We start from the raw sequence: 20,767 nt of genomic DNA, 5'->3' as shown, positions 1-20,767 counted from the left end.
TCATAGGAGTGAGTTTTTATTTAATTGTATTTCAGACCCGTAAAATTCCCTTGACATCGTCCTAATACTTCATGTCATAAGAGTGAGCTTTATTTAATTGTATCTCAGCCGCGTAAAATTCCCTTAACATCGTCCTAATATTTCATGTCATAAGAGTGAGTTTTATTCAATTGTATTTCAGCGGCGTAAAATTCCCTTAACTTCGTCCTAATACTTCATGTCATAAGAGTGAGTTTTTATTTAATTGTATTTCAGACCCGTAAAATTCCCTTAACTTCGTCCTAATACTTCATGTCATAAGAGTGAGCTTTATTTAATTGTATTTCAGACCCGTAAAATTCCCTTAACATCGTCCTAATACTTCATGTCATAAGAGTGAGCTTTATTTAATTGTATTTCAGACCCGTAAAATTCCCTTAACTTCGTCCTAATACTCCATGTCATAAGAGTGAGCTTTATTTAATTGTATTTCAGACCCGTAAAATTCCCTTAACTTCGCCCTAATACTTCATGTCATAAGAGTGAGCTTTATTTAATTGTATTTCAGACCCGTAAAATTCCCTTAACATCGTCCTAATACTTCATGTCATAAGAGTGAGCTTTATTTAATTGTATTTCAGACCCGTAAAATTCCCTTAACCTCGTCCTAATACTTCATGTCATAGGAGTGAGTTTTTATTTAATTGTTCTTCAGACCCGTAAAATCCCTTCCCATGGTCCCAACACTCAGGGTCGTCACTCAGCCTCCTCGGCCATCCCTTCCTTCCCCCTCGCCTCCCTAATCCGCCTGGCACCCCGTCGGCCGAGGTGCACCTTCTCGAGGATCAGAGTGGCAACTTAAATTATTCCTTAATGATTTTTTTCCGACCACCTCGCGCTCCTTTCCTCTCCTCGTAGCGGCGGCGGCGGTGGAGATGACGGAGGCCCTGACTTTTCACACCCCGGCCTTCTGTTCTTTTTCCTTTTTCTCTTCCTTGCTGTCTTTAAATCACGCTACGACAGTTCCTCTACCTCTCGTTCTCCCTCCCTATCCTTTTCCTTCTTTCCCTCTCCCTCCCTCCCTTGTCCCCACTTTCCCTTCCTCTCCCTCCCTATCCCTTTCTCTTTTTCCATCTTCCTCCCTTCTCTGTCCCCTTGCCTCTTCCTCTCCCTTTCTCTCTCCCTATCCCTTTCTCTTTTCCCCCCTACCTCTCTCCCCTGTCACTCTATTTCCATTCCTCTCCCTTCCTCCCTCCCTCTCTCATCCTCTCGTCTTTCCTCTTTCCCCATCTCCCCCTTCCCAGTCCCTCTCCCTCCCTCCAATTCTCTCCATTCCTTTCCTTCCTATCCCTTTCCCACTTTCTCCCTCCCTCCACTGATCCTCTCTTTCCCCTTCCCTTCTCTCTCCCTCTTTCCCTTCCTCTCCCTCCCTCTCTCTCTCTCTCGTCCTCTTCCAATCACCGCCGCGGGCCTCCTCCTCCTTCTCGCCTCTACCTGCGCCCCGATAGATCATTCCCTAACTAGACGGCTGGTCGGGGCCGCTTCTGGGTAGACCTAATCATTTATAATCTCCAGTGTGTTTGGCGATTAATACGAAGGCACTTGTGGTACGCCGCCGGCTGGGTGTGAGGGGGGAGGAGGGGAGGGGGAGACGGGAGGAGGATGGGAAGAGAAGAGACAGAAGAAGAGGGAAAGTAGAGGGAAGAAGGTAGATAGAGAGGGAAGAAAGGGGAGAGAAAGAGAGAGGGGGAGAGGGAGGGGGAGAGAAAGGGAGATGAGAGAGAGAAAAGATGGGAAGAAAGAGAGGGGAGGGGAGGAGGGAGGCTACGAAAGGGGAGGTAGAGGGGAAGCTGTCTTTCTCTCCCTTCCTATCCCTTCCTGCCTGTCCCTCATTCTCCCTTCTCCCTTCCTCCCTAGTTCATCCGCTTTCCTCTCCTCTCCCTCTCCCTTCCTCTCTCTCTCTATCTCCCTCCCCACACAGACAGAGAAAGCGAACACACACACACACACACACACACACACACACACACACACACACACACGCAACAAATAACTCCCAACACTATCCACGAAAAAAAAAAAAAATATCGCAGCGTTGAAATTTACGAACCAATTTTTACGCGCGTGTATGTTGCGGTTTTAATGGCGGTGATGACGGCGGTGATGCAGTGATACGGTGATGGAGGTGTGTCACTGATGGGCGGCGCGATTACCTGTGTGTCTGGCGGCGGACTCAGGTAACTCAAGATAGCCATCCCATTAATCGCTTTTTATCGCTCACGAGGGATTTGTCGGGCCATGAAGGATCGCCGCTTTTTGTCCCGCCTCAGACTGATCACCTTAGATGCTCCCCCTCCCTCCCCTCCTCCTCCTGTTGGTCTTCCTCTTCTTCTTCTTCTTCTTCCTCTTGTTTCACCTGGTTCTTCTTCTTCTCCTCCGACTCTGTTTCCCCTTCTCTTGTTCATGTTATTTCTTCTTCCTCCTCCTTTTTCTTCTCTTCTTCTTCCTTTTCCTCCTCTCCTTCTTCCTCCTCTTCCTCCTTCTGCTCCTCTTTTTCGTTCTGCTCAGCTCTTCTTCTTTCTTCTTCCTTTTCTTTCTCCTCCTCCTCCTTCTTGTCGTTTTACTCTTTCGTCTCCACTTTTCTTCACATTTTCTCCTCCTTCTCCTCTTTTTCCACCCCCTCTTTATTCTTCCCTTTCTCTTTCCCATCGACTTTATTTTCTCTTTCTTCTGCTATAGTTCTTGTCCTTCTCTTCCCCTTCTATCTCTACCACTTCCTCCTCCTCCTCCTCCACCACCTACTCCTCCTCCTCCTCCTCCTCCTCCTCTTATTTCCCCTCCAGCCTTTTCTTTTTCTCCTCCTGTTTCTCCTCCACTTTCACGCAGCTCGTCCATGCACGGTAATTATAACGTTAAAATGATACCACGAAGCGGTCAACCCGAATCACGCCTCGCCGCTGACAACTTGGCGAGGTGTTTGGGACGTGTGGGAGACGCGGCCAGCTGGGAAGGGAGGGAGAGAGAGAGTGAGAGAGAGAGGAAGGGAGAGGTTGGGAGGGAAGGAGAGAATATGGAAGGGAGGAATAGAGGCAGGGAGGAAAGGAGAAACAGGGAGGCAGGGAGAAAAAGAGAGAAGCATAGAGGAAGAGAGAAATGGAGAGGTGGGGAGGGAGGGAGAGAAAGACACAAGAAGGTAGACAGGAATAGAGAGAGGAGCAGGAGGTAAGGAGAGAAGAAAGAATTAAGGTAGAAGAGAAAAGAATGGGGAAAGAGAGAGAGAGAATCAGAGATATATAGGAAGAGAAGGAGGCAAGCAGAGAGGTAAGAAGAAGAGGAAGAGAGAGGGGGGAGGGGAGGTTGCAGAAAACAAACTAACTATATTGTTTTGTGCGGCATCTCGGACGAGGGAGCGAGAGAGGAGCGGCGGATCCATTCCTCATAATGCCAAGATAGTGTTACTGGCAGTCACCGCACTCGTGAAAAGCCCCAGCAATCCACGACCAGCCGGACCCGCGCGCCTGGTATTAGCGCCCACTACAGATAACGTAATAACATCTATGTGCCAAAGATGACGCCGTTAAGGGACATCGCTGAAGCAGAGATACAGGGTGGTGACGGTGGAGGGGGAGAGGGAGGCTGCCTGGCTGGAGAGGAGTCATTGCTTGGTTGGTCATTCCCTTGCTTCACGTTCGTCCCATTTCCAGCAGCTGACAGGAGGGTCCCCGGCGCCTTAAACCCACTGGCCGCCCGTCCTCCGTCATTACCTACACAAACACACTCCTCCGCCGCCCCGACACCCGACAATTTGGAGCGACTCGATCTGCGCAGCCTCGCCCCGGGTCGTCATCAGCTCATGTGTGTGTCGGGGCGCGCGGCTGATTTGGTAGTTCTTAATGGCAGGGTGCAGGCCGCCATTAAATACTTGGCTCTCCGTATAACATGTCATTTCTCTCCTATTCATTACAAAAACATGTCATTTGGGGCGTAATTTCAGGGGAAGGTGATGGTTTCCGTGCAGGCTGGCGGGCTCGAGGGGCGGAGAGGTGGATCGGGGGGAATGGGAGAGAGAGGGAGATGGAGGACGAGGAGGAGAAGGAGGAGGAGGAGGAGGAGGAGGTGAAGAGGTAGGATGCGGATGAAGAAGGGAAAAAAAGAACAAGAACAAGAAGAAGAAGAACGAAAATAACAACAACAACAACAACAACAACAACAACAACAACAACAACAACAACAACAACAACAACAACAACAACAACAACAACAGCAACAACAAACACACAAACAAACAAAAAAGAGACAGAGGAAGAAGTCATAAGGAAAAAAAAAACAAGAGAGGAGGAGGAGGAGGAGGAGGAAAATGAGAACCAAGAGAAGGAAAATGAGGAGAAGGAGGAGGAGGAGGAGGAGGAGGAGGAGATGAAAGTGGACGAGAACGAGAAAGAAATAAAAGCTGAGTGGAGGTGGGTGGAGGAGGTGGATAAGGGTGAAAAAGAGAGCCGTGGATGATAAGGGTGGTGATGGTGATGGTGGATGGTGGCGATGGTGATGATGGAGGCGGTGGGGAGGAGGAGGGCCGAGTCATTTATCACCAGCACCAAGGAAGGGCCTCAACCACCTCCAGCCGTGACCCACACCAGTGATTCGAAGGCTAATGGACGAGCGATGATGACAAACAGTGTTCAGACAAATGCACGAAGTAGCGAGAAAGAGTAATAAAGGTCTTCAGGTCTTCCAGTCCGTCTCGATTTGCTTCCCTTGGTATCTTCTATCGCTATTTTCATGCCATCTGCTCTTGGGAACCTGACAAGTGTATGTCTCTACCCCTTCCATGGCCTCACTGCATGCACAAGACTTTCTACTCAAGCTCGTCTATTTTGTCCAAGTTTCTAATGCAAGAGTTAACCTGTATCTTCGTCTTCGTCTGTCTCGTCTCAATGCTGTCCAAATTCCTAATGTAAGAGTTAACCAGTATCTTCCTTCGTCTTCGTCAAACTATTTCTATGCTGTGTAACTTTATGCTGCAAGAGTTAAACAGTGTCTTCGTCTTCATCAATCTCACCTCTCTATTGTCCAAACTCCTTAATGCAAGAGTTAACCAGTATCTTCGCCTTTTAATAATTTTCTCTGGTAGACTCTGACACTGCCAGTCCTCTTCTATATCCGCTTTTCTCTGTCTCCTTCCTCGTCTTCCGTTTCTGCTTCAGCCCTCTCCTGTTATCTACTCCTCCCCAAATTCTTCTTTTTATCTCTCCGTTTTCTCTCTCTTTTCTAGTCATCTCATCATAACATTGTCTCTCTCTCTCTCTCTCTCTCTCTCTCTCTCTCTCTCTCTCTCTCTCTCTCTCTCTCTCTCTCTCCTTCCCTCCCTTCCTTCCTCTCTCCTTCCCTCTCTCTCTCGGGCCGTCGTCAGCGGGAATAGCTCACGCCCGCCGCTTCCCTGCACCCAATGAAGTCATCGCTGACACGGCCACGGATGCTGCACTGGGGGAGGCAAGCCAAGCGACGCACTATCATGCCTCGTCACCTTCTCATCGCCTCAACCTCACGCTCGCCCGCCTTTACCCCATTCTCCTTCTCCCTCGTTTAATATGTGTGCTGGGCCTCCGAAATGTTTGAGAATGTGGCCCCCTAATCTCATAGTCCAATAGTCGTCTTTGGGGAGGGGTTATGTGGGGTTGGGGAAGGGTAAGGGTGGGTTATGTGGGGTTGTGGGGGTTGGAAAGGGTTTTGTGAGGTTATGTGGGTTTGGGGAGGGGTTCTGTGGGGTTGGAAGGGGTTATGTTGGGCTTGGAAGGGGTTACGTGGGGTTGGTGAGGGGCTTTCATTATGCTGAAGGTGCATTTACACAATAAGTTATGCAGACGTTTCAAGATAGAAGTCTCGTTAATCAGCAGCGCCTATATCACCTACAACTTAATTCTTGCACCTCTTTTTCTCTCTCTGCAAAAAGTTAACTGTAAATACGTCATCTTCAGGGCCAATTATAGATGGAAATAGTCACCTCAACAACATATTTCTGCTGTCCTTCACCCACTCCCTTTGCCTTCATTCCCCAGCTTCTTTCTTTCTAGCAGTCGTTGAGAATGTAATACAGGAGCAGGTTGCCAAAAGAGAGAAAGAAAATAGTCTCTCAAAATACCTATGAATGTAACTAGACTTAATGTTGCTGACTTGGTAATGCAACGCTCACTACTACTTCATCTGCGGCAGGAAACTAGTTATCTCGTGTATCAAGTTTGCTTAAGACGCTTTCATCTTACATTTTCAAACATTTCAAGGCTTATACACCCACATCTGATAAGGCTTTGGTAGAGGTTGTGTTAGTATAGCCATGATGGGTAGTGTTATGAGCCTAGTGACAGTTTGACAAAGCTTATGCGCCATGAGTATTGAAAACCCTCATGAGAATCTTTGGCCTTTGGAAGTAGTTGTTTGAGCAGAAAGTTTGTGAGAATACGAGTCTTTTATTGCAAGAAGATAATAAAGATTTGTTGTCAGTGATGGCTGCGATGGGCCTTGATGCTGCACTGAGTCTTATTAGAATTACAGGAACCGGAAGAACGCTTGGGGTCGTGTCTTGGGGCGGCGCGCCATTACAGCCTCTCGTGTTCATGGCCCGCGACCTCATGTGGTGGAGGCCTCGTTACCGCCGCCGCGCTGAGCAGGGGAAAGGCGGCACTGCGGCGGCGGCGACAACAACCAACTGTCTCTCCTTTCCCTTTACCTCCTCCAATTCAGACTCATAAGAGCAATTTTGGGTAATTTTGGCAAGAAATCGTGTGGTAGACTTATTTGCGGGAGAGTTTCCTTTCCTTGGCCTGTGATGTTTTGTTGTTCACAAGGAAGAAGAAAAAAAGACACGGCCGCGTGGAGGAGGAGCGCCAAGGCCACACATGACAGCCGTGCAGTAGTCCTTACACGTAGGAGCAAGGTCATTTTTCCACTTTTTTTCTGCAATCCTTCTCAATTCTTTCCAGGGGTGAGTTCGTGGCTTCCTCACAGGTCGAATTTACATCCTTGGCCTTATTTTCCTTTGTCGCTCAGGTGGAAGCGGGACAAAGAGGCAGCCAAGTAGCGAAGCACAGCCACGGTCACAGCCCAGAGTCCTCCACTCCGGTGCTTCGTCCCTCCTTGCGCCACTGGTTCCCCGCTGCTCGCTACGTGGCGCTGCTCTCACTTTTAACATTTTACTTCGGATTTCCTCCACAACGGGGAAAAAAATGCCCCACAATCTATTACGGCCAATCGAGGGCCACGTAAGAGCAGGGTGAGGGCCCCGCGGCCGCCCGTCAGTGGCCGTGTAATCGCGGAAACAGCCGTGAAAACCAACAAATGGCTAGTTGTCAGCCTCTAAAGTTGTGGCGGTAACAGAGCGCGTCGATAACTCATTACGATGGCCGCCAATTGAACAAACAGAGACCACAGAGAAGTATCCGGGAAGGGTTTTTGTGGCGGCGAAGGGCCAACCCAGCGCCGTTCCCTTGCCGGGTCCTCCTACGCCTCGCCGCCGCGGCCGTAGTTCATGCGGGCGGTAATTACTGTGGTTGGCGGGGTAACGTGCACTTTGCCTTGTCGATGGCTAATTCGAGCCACTTGGAAGTACCAATCTGGCGGCGTACAGAGCAGAGTTAGTGGCGGCCAGCGTGGGGTCGTGCCCGCCGTAAACAAAACAACGCCGAAAAATATTACACGATGGCGAATCAGCTGATCATCGATATTAAGCTTAATCTCGAGGTAAAATACACTGGATATTGCCGCTTGCCGCTGAGTTATGGGTCTCGGATTAACAGTTTACCTTCCTTAATGGGGCCGTGTCTTCCCCCCTCAAAATGTTGGCGGGTTGTAAAGCTTGGGATGGATTGGGTATGATTAAAAAGACGGAGACTGCCCATCACGCTTGTTGGCCCGAGTTATGGAGCCTCTTTTACACATATGCTGTTGATAATTTGACCGCGGATGTCCATTGTTAGGGCCGGCGAGTTGCTGAAATCTTGGCCAAATTATGGATTATCACGATAATGCGGGAGTGTGAGCCGAGATTAATGTTTATAACTGTCAATATCGGCGTGAAGATGTCAGGTATTACGCGCGCCGGGCAACTTATGGAAGGCGAGAGGCGGAGGAGGACGAGGAGGACGAGGAAGACGAGGAGTAGGAGGAGGAGAAGGAGCGGTCGCGGGAAGTGTTGTGGGAGTGTTGCTGTGGTGTTGTTGTTGGAGGTGGAGGAGATGGAGGTGGTGGTAATAGTAGTAGTGGTGGTAGTGGGGTGGATGGTAGTGGCAGAGGATGAGGAGGTGGTTGTGGTGATGGTGGTAATGGTGGTGGTGGTGGTGGAGGATGAGGAGGAGGTGGAAGAGATGGTGTGGTGGAGAGGCAGTGCATGGAGATGGAGGTGGAGCATGGACCGGCGGAGTTGGAGTGTTGCGGAGTTTTCCACGCATGGCCGAACGGAGTAGATAGGAGAGACGGCGGAGGGAGAGGACGAGAAAGAGGAGCAGGAAAAGGAGGAGAAGGGGGAGGGGGAGGAGGCCTGTACACCCCCATCTCCCAACCCCCTCCTCCATGTCCTGGTCTGGATCGAGCCCAAGGAAGCCAATAAAGCATAGTTTATACCTCGCCGGCCCGGGAGAACGATCGTTAGGGTGTAACAAACGGGCCCGTAAACCTTGGGGAGTCATCAGGGCCGTGTAATGCGAGGGTGCTGCCGCGTATCAGTCACAGCAGATAACGTGGCGCTCTTCCCCGCTTTGGAGAACCCTCAGATATATTAAGCCTTAAAGTGCATCGCGCGGGCCTGTGTTTTGGCGGGCAGGGTGGCGGTTACGTGCAGTGCCGTGGCGGTGATAGCGAGGCCAGGCGCGGAGAGACCAGACTTATTGCACGGAAGGAGCCGGAGCCGCGCTGTTCCAAAAGACGTGAAGGATATAGAAAGGGAGAGAGAGGATGAGTGCGTGTGTGTGTGTTTCCCGGGTATTGACGCTGGATGACGAGGACGGCCACAAGGAAAGGATGCTTTATATGGGCAATCGTCCTTACGTCACCATCATCACTAACAATACAACACCACCACCACCATCACCCTCACCAAGACAGATTCGACGGTGCTGCACTACCAAGAAACTTCAAATATCCAACTAAATATTTCTAAAAAAACATAAGAAATAGTTTGGTTCTCATAAGCGTTTTCTCACATTCCCAATACAGAGGCCTAGTCAAAAATATCACTAGGCTCATACAACTACCTATTAAAACACTAACACAACCTCTAAGAAAGTCTGATCGAATGTGGGTATGTAAGCCTCGAAATGTTAAGAAATACGGGCATCTTGAGAACTAGGGGAAGGCTGTCAATGTGTGAGAGGGATATGATATGAAGAGGGAAGGTTAGAAGTGTAGGAGGGAAGTCATAACAGGTGTGAAGGTAAGGGAGGAAGAGGAGGCTATACAAGGGACGGACAAGTCAGGTATAAGGGAAACAATGAGAAATATAGAAGGAAGGTGTAGGAGACGGGTGTGTAGGAGTAAGTCGTGTGGGAGAGAGAGAGACAGAGAGAGGGGAGATCCAAGAGAGGCTGGTGACGGAGCGCTGAGTCCATCTGGTCCTTCAGAGTCTGTTGGGCGAGGAACAAATTGCCGAAATCGTCCAATTGTTGAAGAAAAGCGTGAAAGCAGCCGTGAAATCAGTGAATGGAAGGTGAATTAGCAGTGAGAGAGAGAGAGAGAGAGAGAGAGAGAGAGAGAGAGAGAGAGAGAGAGAGAGAGAGAGAGAGAGAGAGAGAGAGAGAGAGATCTCTCTCTCTCTCTCTCTCTCTCTCTCTCTCTCTCTCTCTCTCTCTCTCCTATTCATCACTTCATCCACCGCCTTGTGAATGCTAATCGCTTCCAAGTGTTCATTTTCCACCAAACACACACACGCTCCACACAGGCACGCACAGCGGGAGGAGGAGGAGGAGGAGGAAGAGGAAGAAGAAGAGGAGGAGGAGGAGGAGGAGGAGGAGGGGAGCGCTGTAGCAGAAGTCTTACCCGTGATCACTCTTTGTTTTGGAGGAATCGGGCTTACCACAGAGAGAGAGAGAGAGAGAGAGAGAGAGAGAGAGAGAGAGAGAGAGAGAGAGTCGGAACCTTCTCTATTACACACGTTACATGCCACCCATCAGGAGCAAACGTATTTTTTTCACACCATCTCCTTCCATCCCGGCGGCCGTGAGATGCTTGCGAAATAGCCCGGGACATAAATAGCGCCCGATAGGCAGTAAATAGGAGGATCGGCTGGAGTAATTTATCGGTGCCATGCCGTATTTCATGTCTAGTTTAACCCCCCGACGCCGCCGATGCTCCGCTCAGGGCCGCGGGTAATGCCAGAGTTAGGTCGGGTAATGACCACCGCGCCGGCCACTTACTGTATATCCGCCCCACTCTTTAAGTCATGGCCACGTCAAATTTGGACCGGTCCTGTATTCATCACTCCCGTCAGTGGCTCCTTTATCATCAGAGCCATCAAGAACATTATTTTATCTTCGAGCTCTTCGGGTGGGGGTGGTGGTGGGGGGGTTAGCAGGGATAGTGGTGGTGGTGGTGGTATCGTCGCCGCCACCACCGCCGCCGCATCTCAAGTTGATCGGCTATTATCTCCGCCTGTAGTTAAAGAGGAGATGCTTTGTGCCCTCTGAACACGTATGGAGGAGGAGGAGGAGGAGGAGGAGGAGGGTGAATGATGACGATGACGATGATGATAATGATAATGATAATAATAATGATAATAATAACAGTAATCTTCCTCCACCCAATAATTACCTCGACTTATTATTGTGCCACTAAGCCTCTAAAGACACAAAACACTGTAGCTGACTTCACTTAACTTCTTCCTTATATCGCTATTACGATCATTACGGCATCTCAATTTCCTTTTATTTCCTCATCTTCATATCTTCCCTGGGTAGTTTTATGAGCCTCCTCCTCCTTCTCCTCCTCTTCTAACTTTCCCTGCTTGCTACCACTCAGCTCGTCCTCCATCTCCTCCTCTTCCTCGTCTTCGCCCGTATCCTCATACATTTCGGGGCTAACACACCCACATTTAGATCAGACTTTCGTAGAGGTTGTTGTGTTAGTATTTCCATGGATAGGGTCATAAGCTTAGTGATAGTTTTGCCAAGGCTTCTGGGCCATGAACGCAAAAAACACGGATTAGGACCCTATACTCAGATCATTTGAGACCCATCTATTTATTGCTTTCAGGGCTTACACATCCACATTTAGTAAGACTTTCGTAGAGGACGTGTTAGTGTTTCCATGGGTGATAGTTTGACGTGGCTTCTGCACCATGAACGCGGAATACACTCTTGAAAACCATACTTAGTCCCTTTGAGACCCATATATTCATTGATTTCAGGGCTTACACATCCACATTTAGTAAGACTTTCGTAGAGGACGTGTTAGTGTTTCCATGGGTGATAGTTTAACATGGCTTCTGCACCATGGACGCGTGGCCTTTGGAAATAGTTGTGAGACCCGAAAGCGTCTGAAAATACAACCCGAAGTCAAACCACCACGATCAAGCCTTCTGTTGCTTGTGTTGCTTCTCCTCAGCGTAAGAGAACCCGGCGCCGTGCATGCAGACAGACAGACAGGCTATTAACGACTTGAGCGACGACCCCGAGCAAGAAACGGAGCCTCCAGAACACAGCGAAGACTCTTTAAGCTAAGTGCAGACCCCGCATCAGGCCGCAGTAATCTCATGTTATTAAGGAAAGTAATGTTCGGAGTGATTAGGGCAACGTAATATCTTTATTTTAAAAAGGCCTTATGGATGGCTCGGGAGGAGGATCACCTAAGTTAAGCGGAGTAATATCACTATTAGAGAAAATACCAGGGGTGGTGAGGCTGCCGGGGGGGGGGGGGGGAGGAGATGATGGGGGAGGAGGAGGACTGGAGGGAGAGAGAGAGAGGGAGATTGACGGATGGATGGAGAGATGAAGGGAGGAAGGAGAGGACGGAGGAGGGAAGGGATGCTGGAGAGAGAAGGAGGAGAGGAAGGAGAGATGAAGGAGAGAAAGACTGGTGCATGGAGTGAGTGCAAGGCAGAGAGAAGGAAAGAAGGAAAGTAAGCAAGTAGAGAAATAAAAGGAGGGAGAAGAAGCGGAGAGGAAAGGAATAACTGGAGAGAATGGAGTGGAGAGAGGAAGGGATGGAGGGAGAGAAGGAGACATGGATGGAGAGAACGCAGGGTGGAGAGATGAAGGAAAGAAAAGAGAGACAGAAATGAAAAGAGAAGGAAGGGACGGAGGTAAATGGATCCGAGATATGGGATAGATGTGAAGAGGAGGAGGAGGAGGAGGAGGAGGAGGAGGAGGAGGACGACGAGATAATGAGGCAGGGAAGGAGGAGGAAACGTGAGGTTGGGAAGAGGCCGGCGTGTGAGGCAATCTAGTGGACAGGTGTAGCGAAGGATGAATTACCTGGCGGGAGGTGAAGAGGCGACAGGTGAGGCAAAAGGTAAACGAGAGATGAGGGAAGGGAAAGGGAAGGGAGAGGAGTAATGAAGCGGTCACAAGCAAGGAAACTAAAAGAAATGGAAGAGAAGAAGGAGGAGAGAGAAGAGGAGTAACAGAAAGAGAAGCAGGAGGAGGAGGAGGAGGAGCGGTAACAAGCAAGGTGGCAGGGTAGTCGCCTCTTCCTCAGCGCGGGCGGCATTATCCGGGCACTCGTCATGCTCAGAGCTGGTACTTGAGCGGCCACGGTGTGATTATGCTTGATGGAGGACCGCGGAGGAGGAGAAGGAGGAGTAGGGAGGTGGTGGTGGTTCTGGAAGTGGAGGAGGAAGATCATGACGACGAGGAGGAGGACAAAGAAATGGAGAGAAGACAAATATAAGGAGAAGAAGAAGGAGGAGGACAAAGAATGGTAGGGAAGCCAAATACAAAGAATAAGAAGAAAGAAAGAGAGGTAAGTAAAAATACGATGATGAAAAATTGTAGAGAATGGGAAGAAATATAAAAGAAGAAGGTGAAGAAAAGATAGACTGGATAAGAACAAGAAGAAGAGCAAGAACAAGAAGAGCAAGAACAAGAAGAACAAGAACGAGAACAAAAACAAGAACAAGAAGAACAAGAACAAGGACACAAAACGAGAACATTCACAATGAAAAAAAAATAAAGAAGAAAATATGGGAAAGAGAAAAAAAAGATGACTGGAAAAGAAAAGAAAACAAATACAAAGGAATGAGACAAATGATAATATATGAATGTAGAAAAATTAATAATGAGAGAGAGAGAGAGAGAGAGAGAGAGAGAGAGAGAGAGAGAGAGAGAGAGAGAGAGAGAGAGAGAGAGAGAGAGAGAGAGAGAGAGAGAGAGAGAGAGAAAGGAAAAGAAAAGGAATTAAGGAAGAAAGGAAGGAAGGAAGGAAGAAAAACAGGAAATAGGCAAAACTTAATAATAATGGAGAATAGAGTCACAAAAAACACACAAACACACATACAATTTTCTAGGTCCCCTAAAATCATCATTACTACCTCCTCCTCCTCCTCCTCCTCCTCCTCCTCCAATTAATCCTCCTGTCCTAGTGCTCCTCCTCCTCGTCACGGTGTCATGAACTTAATTAACACACACACACACACACACACACACACACACACACACACACACACACACACACACCTGACTAATGAGCGGGCAGGTAAGTGAGAGGCGGCGCGAGGTGTAATCTGCATGGCGAGTGACTGATGGGCGAGGGGAAGCGGCCGTGAGGTAAGGGAAGTAACGCGCCACCCGTGTAAGTCGCCAACACTAAGACCCGATTTTATAGTCCAATTCGGTGGGTTTGTAATCGCCCGAACTCCAAACTATTCGATCTTCTATAATCCACAATAGTTAGGATCTCGATATAACTCAAGATACGCTATAGAGATTTCACGTAGCTATAGTTTCCTCGAATTTCTTACCTTTTTTTATTACAGTAAACAGCTCAGAGACAAAAACAAAAAAAACAAAAAAAAACAATAATGAAAAAAAGCCCACAAATCACAGTCACTAACCACAAGTAATTTTCGAGGTTTATGGTATTGGTTTGAAGGCTTACTAACCCATCATGGCGAACCGTGCACGTCGCCAACACTACATTTACCAGCACTACAACGTTATCCCTCTCGATGTTGTTTTCCCTATTTCTATTTCTTATCCTCTTCAGAGCTAAAACTACCGCCGCCTGCTTTTCCTACCATCTTACTCTGGGGTGGCTGTGGCTGAGTGGTTAGCGTGCAGACGTGGTGATCCGGAGACCCGCGTTCAAATCCCGCCCGCCCGAAGCTACAAGGTGACAATTATATCAGTGGAACTCCATGGAGGCAGCTCGAGATAACCAAGAATGGCGCCATTATAAACTCTTGGCTGGACGTTATAGGCTCACGGAATAACGAAGAGGCAGATGAGTAAAGCAAGTCCTATAGTGTCATGGTAAAACACCCCCCCTCCTCCACTCCCATCCACCCAACACACGTCCTTCACACCATCCCAAGCTGAGAGGAAGGGGAGGAAGGGGTGAAGGGAAGGTCTTTATTTCTTCTCAGCCTCCCTCCCTCCCTCCCTTCACCTCCCTTCCTTCACCTTCACCTCCCCCCACCCCACCCCACGCACGCACCTGCCGCCCCCTCCTCCTCCTCCGCCGCCGCCGCCACGAGACTGATGAGCGGCCATCCGTCACGCCGAAGATCTAGCATACTACCTCCTCCTCCTACTCCTCCTCTTCCTCCTCCTCCTTCGTATCCTCACCCCCTCCTTACCTCCATCGATCTCTTCTTCCTCTGCTTCTCCTCTGACTTCGACACGTGGTGCTCTTCCTCTTCTTTCTCTTCTTCCTCCTTCTCTTCTCACGCCTGTCATTCTCTTCTTTCTCCTCCTCCTACTACACCTTTCTCTTTATCTTATTCCCCTTCTTCCTCCTTCTCCTCCTCCTCCTCTTCTTATACCTGTCTTTCTCTCCTTTTTCTGATTTATTTCTACCGTACCCTTCTTTCTCTTTCTCCTCCTCCTCCTCCTCCTCCTCCTCCTCCCCTTCCTACTCTCTTCTCTTTCTCTTCCTTTTCTTTAACTATACCTATCTTCCTCAATCTTTTTCTCCTCTTCCTCCTTTTCTTCTTACATCTTTCTTTCTCTTTCTCCTCCTTCTCCTTCTCCTCCTTCTCCTCTTTTTCCATCTGTTCCTACTTCTTCTCCTTATGTCCTAATCATGTGCGCAATGTCCCGCGGCCAATAAACTAATTTAACTATCAACCCGTCAAACGTTTTCTTCGGTGCACACACTAACTAAAGTATCCAGCCGTCAAACGTTTTTTTCGGGCACACACGGGAAGGGCGTGCAACCGGGGACACTAAACTAATTGTCCTTCATCGTATTCTGGCACGTCGGGGGAGGTTAAACGTGTCCTTCCGGCGGCAGTCTGACCACGCCTTCTGCATCTGTAATGTTGTGTGTGGCTGCCGACGCTTCCGCCAGTGCAGTCCCCGATGAAGCAGGTTATGTCTTTATTATCTGCTGTGTGGGGTGAGGGATGGGTTGGGAGGGTGAGTGTGTGTGTGTGTGTGTGTGTGTGTGTGTGTGTGTTTCTGTCTGTCTATCTGTCTGTCTCCCTGTCTGTCTGTCTGTTCCTCTCTTTCTGTCTTTTAATCTGTCTGTCTCTGTCCGTGTCCGTGTCCGTGTGCGTGTGTGTATGTGTGCGTGTGTGTGTGTGTGTGTGTGTGTGTGTGTGTGTGTGTGTGTGTGTGTGTGTGTGTGTGTGTGTGTGTGTGTGTGTGCGCGCGCGAGCTCTTCCTTGCCTGGCGTGGGGTGGATTTTAATATATCCGCTACAAAAAAAAGAGAAGCAAGTCCACTTTTTATCGTACAAGGAAAGACCAGAGACTAAATAAAAGGCGCATAAGCATAAAGCCGCTCGCCACACCCTGCTGCCGTATACAAAGTATAGCAGGTACAGCAAGGAGAAGTTGTTAAAAAGAACGATCAAATTTAATTCTTGAGTAACATACAAGTTTTTTCTCCTCCCCGCTATCGTGTTGGGGCTGATAATGAACGCTCGTCTATTACTACCTGCATTTTCTCTGATACAGTGTCTGCCGCACACACACACACACACACACACACACACACCAAAGGGTTCATGATACTCCTCAAGTGAAGATGTAAAAAAGTTTCAGCTACATATTACTTGGGTTTTTGATTTTCAGCTCCCATGTGTTGCTTGCTGCTCATAATGTTGATCTCACAAAACAGGTAAAAAGGAAAGAAAAGAAAGAGAGGATAAAAATAAGAGGCAAGTAATCAATATAGGTGTGAGCATTATTTGGCTTTTCGTCACGAAGCTACTGTGGTACTGATTCTCAAAACATGAAAAAAGAAAAAGGGATTGGATGAAGGAAAATGGAAAAGGAAAATTATCCATATACATTATCTGAGGTTTCTTAAAAAAAAGGCTCCTATGTTATTGTTATTAATGATTACCTATTAAGACACACACACACACACACACACACACACACACACACACACACACACACACATGCACAGACCCCCCCCCCCATACACACACATATATCACCTCACCTAGCCTCGGGTTGGCGGTTCAAATCAACACCACCTCGCCAAACGTTTCACTGTATTACACGTTCATCTTCTCACCTCCAGTATCAGGTGCGTGTCGGTAATGGGTACTTCGAGAACGGAAACTCTACTACACGCCGCGGGAGCTTCCTGTCCAACGTTTACTGCAACGAGACCTGCAGAGCGCCAATCTACTTCCTTACGCTATGTTTTATGTATGGTATGAAATGTGTGTGTGTTTTGTTTTCACTTATAGAATATCCACCGGTTCTTAAATAGTGTTCTTTTTCCTTTTATAAATTGTCCTTCATTCCTCTTATTTCCTCTTCGATCTTAAGTGCTCCAAAGTTTTCAGCCTGACTAAAATAGCGCTAAGTTCAAAACGGAAATACAAAAGCTCAGATATCTCAGCCGCCACAAAGGAAGTCTCAGAAAAAATATTATTGATGCTAAAAAAGACTGAGAAAGTTAATCCACGAAAAAAGCAAAGAATGTTCAACGTTAGACAAAAACATGCAAATATAACGACAAGGAAAAGATAGAAGAAAAAAACTAGAGGCTGAAAATGACAGAAACCTAATCCAAGAAAAGAAGATAAAAAAGTTTAGCATTAGAAAAATCACGCAAAGGTCACTAGCAAAAAAAGTATAGAAGGAAATCATGCCACCCACAAAAAATAACCTCAGCACCAACACAAAGATAAAAGAAAAGCCAAGAAAATTCATGTCAACCACAACGAACACACACACACACACACACACACACACACACAGAACACAACAACCAACAGAATGAAGTCGTCTTACACGCTTCATCTTCGGCGGCCGCGGGAGGGAGAGAGAGAGAGTGACGGAGAAAGATGAAAGTTTACATTTTGACGTCAAGGAAGGGACACGACTGTTCCCTTCACCCATACACGACCCCGCGCCATCGATCACACTGCGTCAGGAGGAGGAGGAGGAGGAGGAGGAACTCAAAGGTCAACATTACCACCCTCTGACATTAGGCCGTGTCAGCGCTAGTGTGTGTGTGTGTGTGTGTGAGAGAGAGAGAGAGAGAGAGAGAGAGAGAGAGAGAGAGAGAGAGAGAGAGAGAGAGAGAGAGAGAGAGAGAGAGATCTAAACTTTCATTCACATACACCATCTACAGAGAGAGAGAGAGAGAGAGAGAGAGGCTGTGAGGTGATCTGACTTGTAGATATCCAGGATGAAGATGTTATGGGTTAGAAGCCCGACGTTTAGGCTTACGCACCCGACTCCCGCGGACTCATCGGTTAGTCGGGTGTCGAAGCTTCGTGTTCGTGGCTTCGTTCGGGTTCATGACTTGTTTGGCATGTGTGTGTGTGTGTGTGTGTGTGTGTGTGTGTGTGTGTGTTCTTTATATTCGTAACTTTGTATAATATCCTCCTCCTCCTCCTCCTCCTGCCTTTCCAGCATTCCCTACACGTTGTGACTCACGGAAGGCATCTTATCTCTGTCGCTGCCCCGCCACCTTCACCTCCTCCTCGCCGACTCCCTCAGCTTACGCCCCTCTCAGTGGTCTCTCCTGCTATCCTTGTCTCTCATATTAACTCTTACCACCCCTACCACCCTTGCCTCCCCCACCTTCGCATATCATCTACCACCATCCACATACCCACTATCTCCCTCGCCCTAACTACCCCTAACCACCCCTCCTTCTACGCCCACTATTACCAACACCTAACCATCCCTAACCATCCCCAAAATTCCCCCCACGAAACGAACCATCCACCCTTCCTTCCCCTTCCTTCCTCTCCCTCCCCCATATCGCCCAAGTACCTCCCTCGCCCCAGCCGCCTCGTCCCCCCGGCGCCAAGACACGTCGTATCAGGGCGAGGCGTCAATCGTCGCCCCACGCTGAGAGGCATCGAAGGAACCTTGTCTCCCACGCCGCCGCTGACAGACTGGCGGTGATGGTGACGTGGTGATGGTGAGGAGATGGTGACGAGTAGTGATGTGGTGATGTAGTGATGGGTGGTGACAGGGGGCGATGATGAGAGGACACTTATCATCAGAGAGCATCATAACATATTTAATTCTCACACCTCCGCCTTGAGACAATGATTAAGACAAACTTTTATCCACACACACACACACACACACACACACACACACACACACACGGACACGCCGCTGTTGACAATGGCCTCCAGACCCAAAATAATTGCACTCTTCCTCATCAGTACAATAATTTTCCTCCAGTTTCTCCTTTCTTATCTCTCTCTCTCTCTCTCTCTCTCTCTCTCTCTCTCTCTCTCTCTCTCTCTCTCTCTCTCTCTCTCTCTCTCTCTCTCTCTCTCTCTGTATCTATCTATCTATCTACCTATATCTCTAGTCATCTATACCATCACTTTCCTTCGTCCCTCCCTCCTCTCTCTCTCTCTCTCTCTCTCTCTCTCTCTCTCTCTCTCTCTCTCTCTCTCTCTCTCTCTCTCTCTCTCTCTCTCTCTCTCTCTCTCTCTCTCTTCCATCACCACCCTGGGCCTCCCCCACCATCACGTCCATCACGCCCTCCCTCATTACGGCCCTCAGCGCACCTCACGCCTCCACCTCGCCACGCCCGCACGCTTTATCAGCCTCCTGCCTCCTTTCCTCGCCTCGCCTCACGCCGCCTCTCGCCTGACATCACGCCACCCATAGCTTTCTCGCGCGCTGTCCCTCCGCTCTCGCCTCCTCCCAGTCACTTCACGTCGCCTCTCCTCACGTCGGGAGGGTGGATACATGTTAGATGCCACACGACGAAATTATCACTTTTTATTGCATGTTATGGCTTGACATTGAAAACGGGAAGTCACGCTGTAGATAGGACACTCTGTACTTTCCTAACCAAGACTATTTATACTTATAATTACCGAAAGAAAACTTAAACTTATGTAACACCTGTCCCCCTTACTATAACATCCGGCTGCTGTCCACTATCACTGCCCCATTAGCATTGCAATCACTACCCTCTGCAAAAGTTTTCATCTATCTATCTGTCAATCTCTGTATCTATCTATCTATCTGCCTCTTTATTCATCTACCAACATTTTACATCGTCCTTCCTTCCCCTCCTTCCCTTCCAAGCTCCCTTCTCCCACCTCCTATGTTATTACCTGCCTCTTATCACCACCCTGGGCTCGCATTCTCAAACACTATACTCTCGCCACGACTATTTTTCTAAGACCGCAGACGAGATTAGTCGGGTGTCTTCCGTCCATGACACAGAAACATTGTCAGATTACCACTAGGATCCTGAAAATCACCCATGGGATTCTTTACAAGCACTACGAGAGCCTTTCATTGATGTACTAAGGCGACGAAACGTTTGAGAATATGCACATCACTATAGTTACTGTCACAGGCTTGCTTACCTTAGCCGCTGTGGTGGAGGTCCCTGCAGGCGTGGCATGGAGGTCTTGGTGGCAATGGTGGTGACGGCCGTTGAGAAGGCGATTACGGTCACACAATCTGCTTGAGTCTCGTGTGTCCAAGCACCAAGGAAGCACCAAACAAGACATATAGATTAACACTATGTCCCCACACTCCATTTTCAGGGTAATAGTGACGGCTGTTGAGAAGGCGATTACAGGCACACATTCTGCTTGAGTCTCGTGTGGCCAGGCACCCAGGAAGCACTCAACACGACACACAGATCAACACTATGCTCCCACACTTCATTTTAGCGTAACAGTTCCATGGTGACGGCTGTTGAGAAGGCGATTACCAGCGCACATTCTGCTTGAGTCTCGTGTGTCCAGGCACCAAGGAAGCACTCAACACGACACACGGATTAACACTACGCCCCAGCACTCCACTTTACCATAACATTTCCTTGGTGAGGGTGACCTTTATCTTGACTGTTTGAAAGCACTGAACACTATAAATCTTTTCTTAATCAATTTTCCACCACTAACACTTATTCAATTTAACGTCACAGCAAGCTACACACACCTCTGTATATCAATTCCTTGGTGACGGTGATCTTGGGGACTGTTTGAAGAACTTGAACACTATCACCTATTTGTTTCAATGATTGGCACAGCTAACACTTCAATTTCACGTCACTCCACTCAGTACAACATGTCTAAACACTCCACTTGGCCATAACATTTCCTTGGTGACCTTGTTGTTGGCTGTTTGAAAGGATTGAACACTATTACATTTTTATTTTATCGATCGACAACATTACCATTTCTA

This window comes from Eriocheir sinensis, chromosome 15 (genome assembly GCF_024679095.1).
Source record: "Eriocheir sinensis breed Jianghai 21 chromosome 15, ASM2467909v1, whole genome shotgun sequence".
In the NCBI taxonomy this organism is placed as follows: Eukaryota; Metazoa; Arthropoda; class Malacostraca; order Decapoda; family Varunidae; genus Eriocheir; species Eriocheir sinensis.
The sequence above is the reverse complement of the archived record's forward strand: the minus strand, read 5'-3'. Positions refer to the sequence as shown.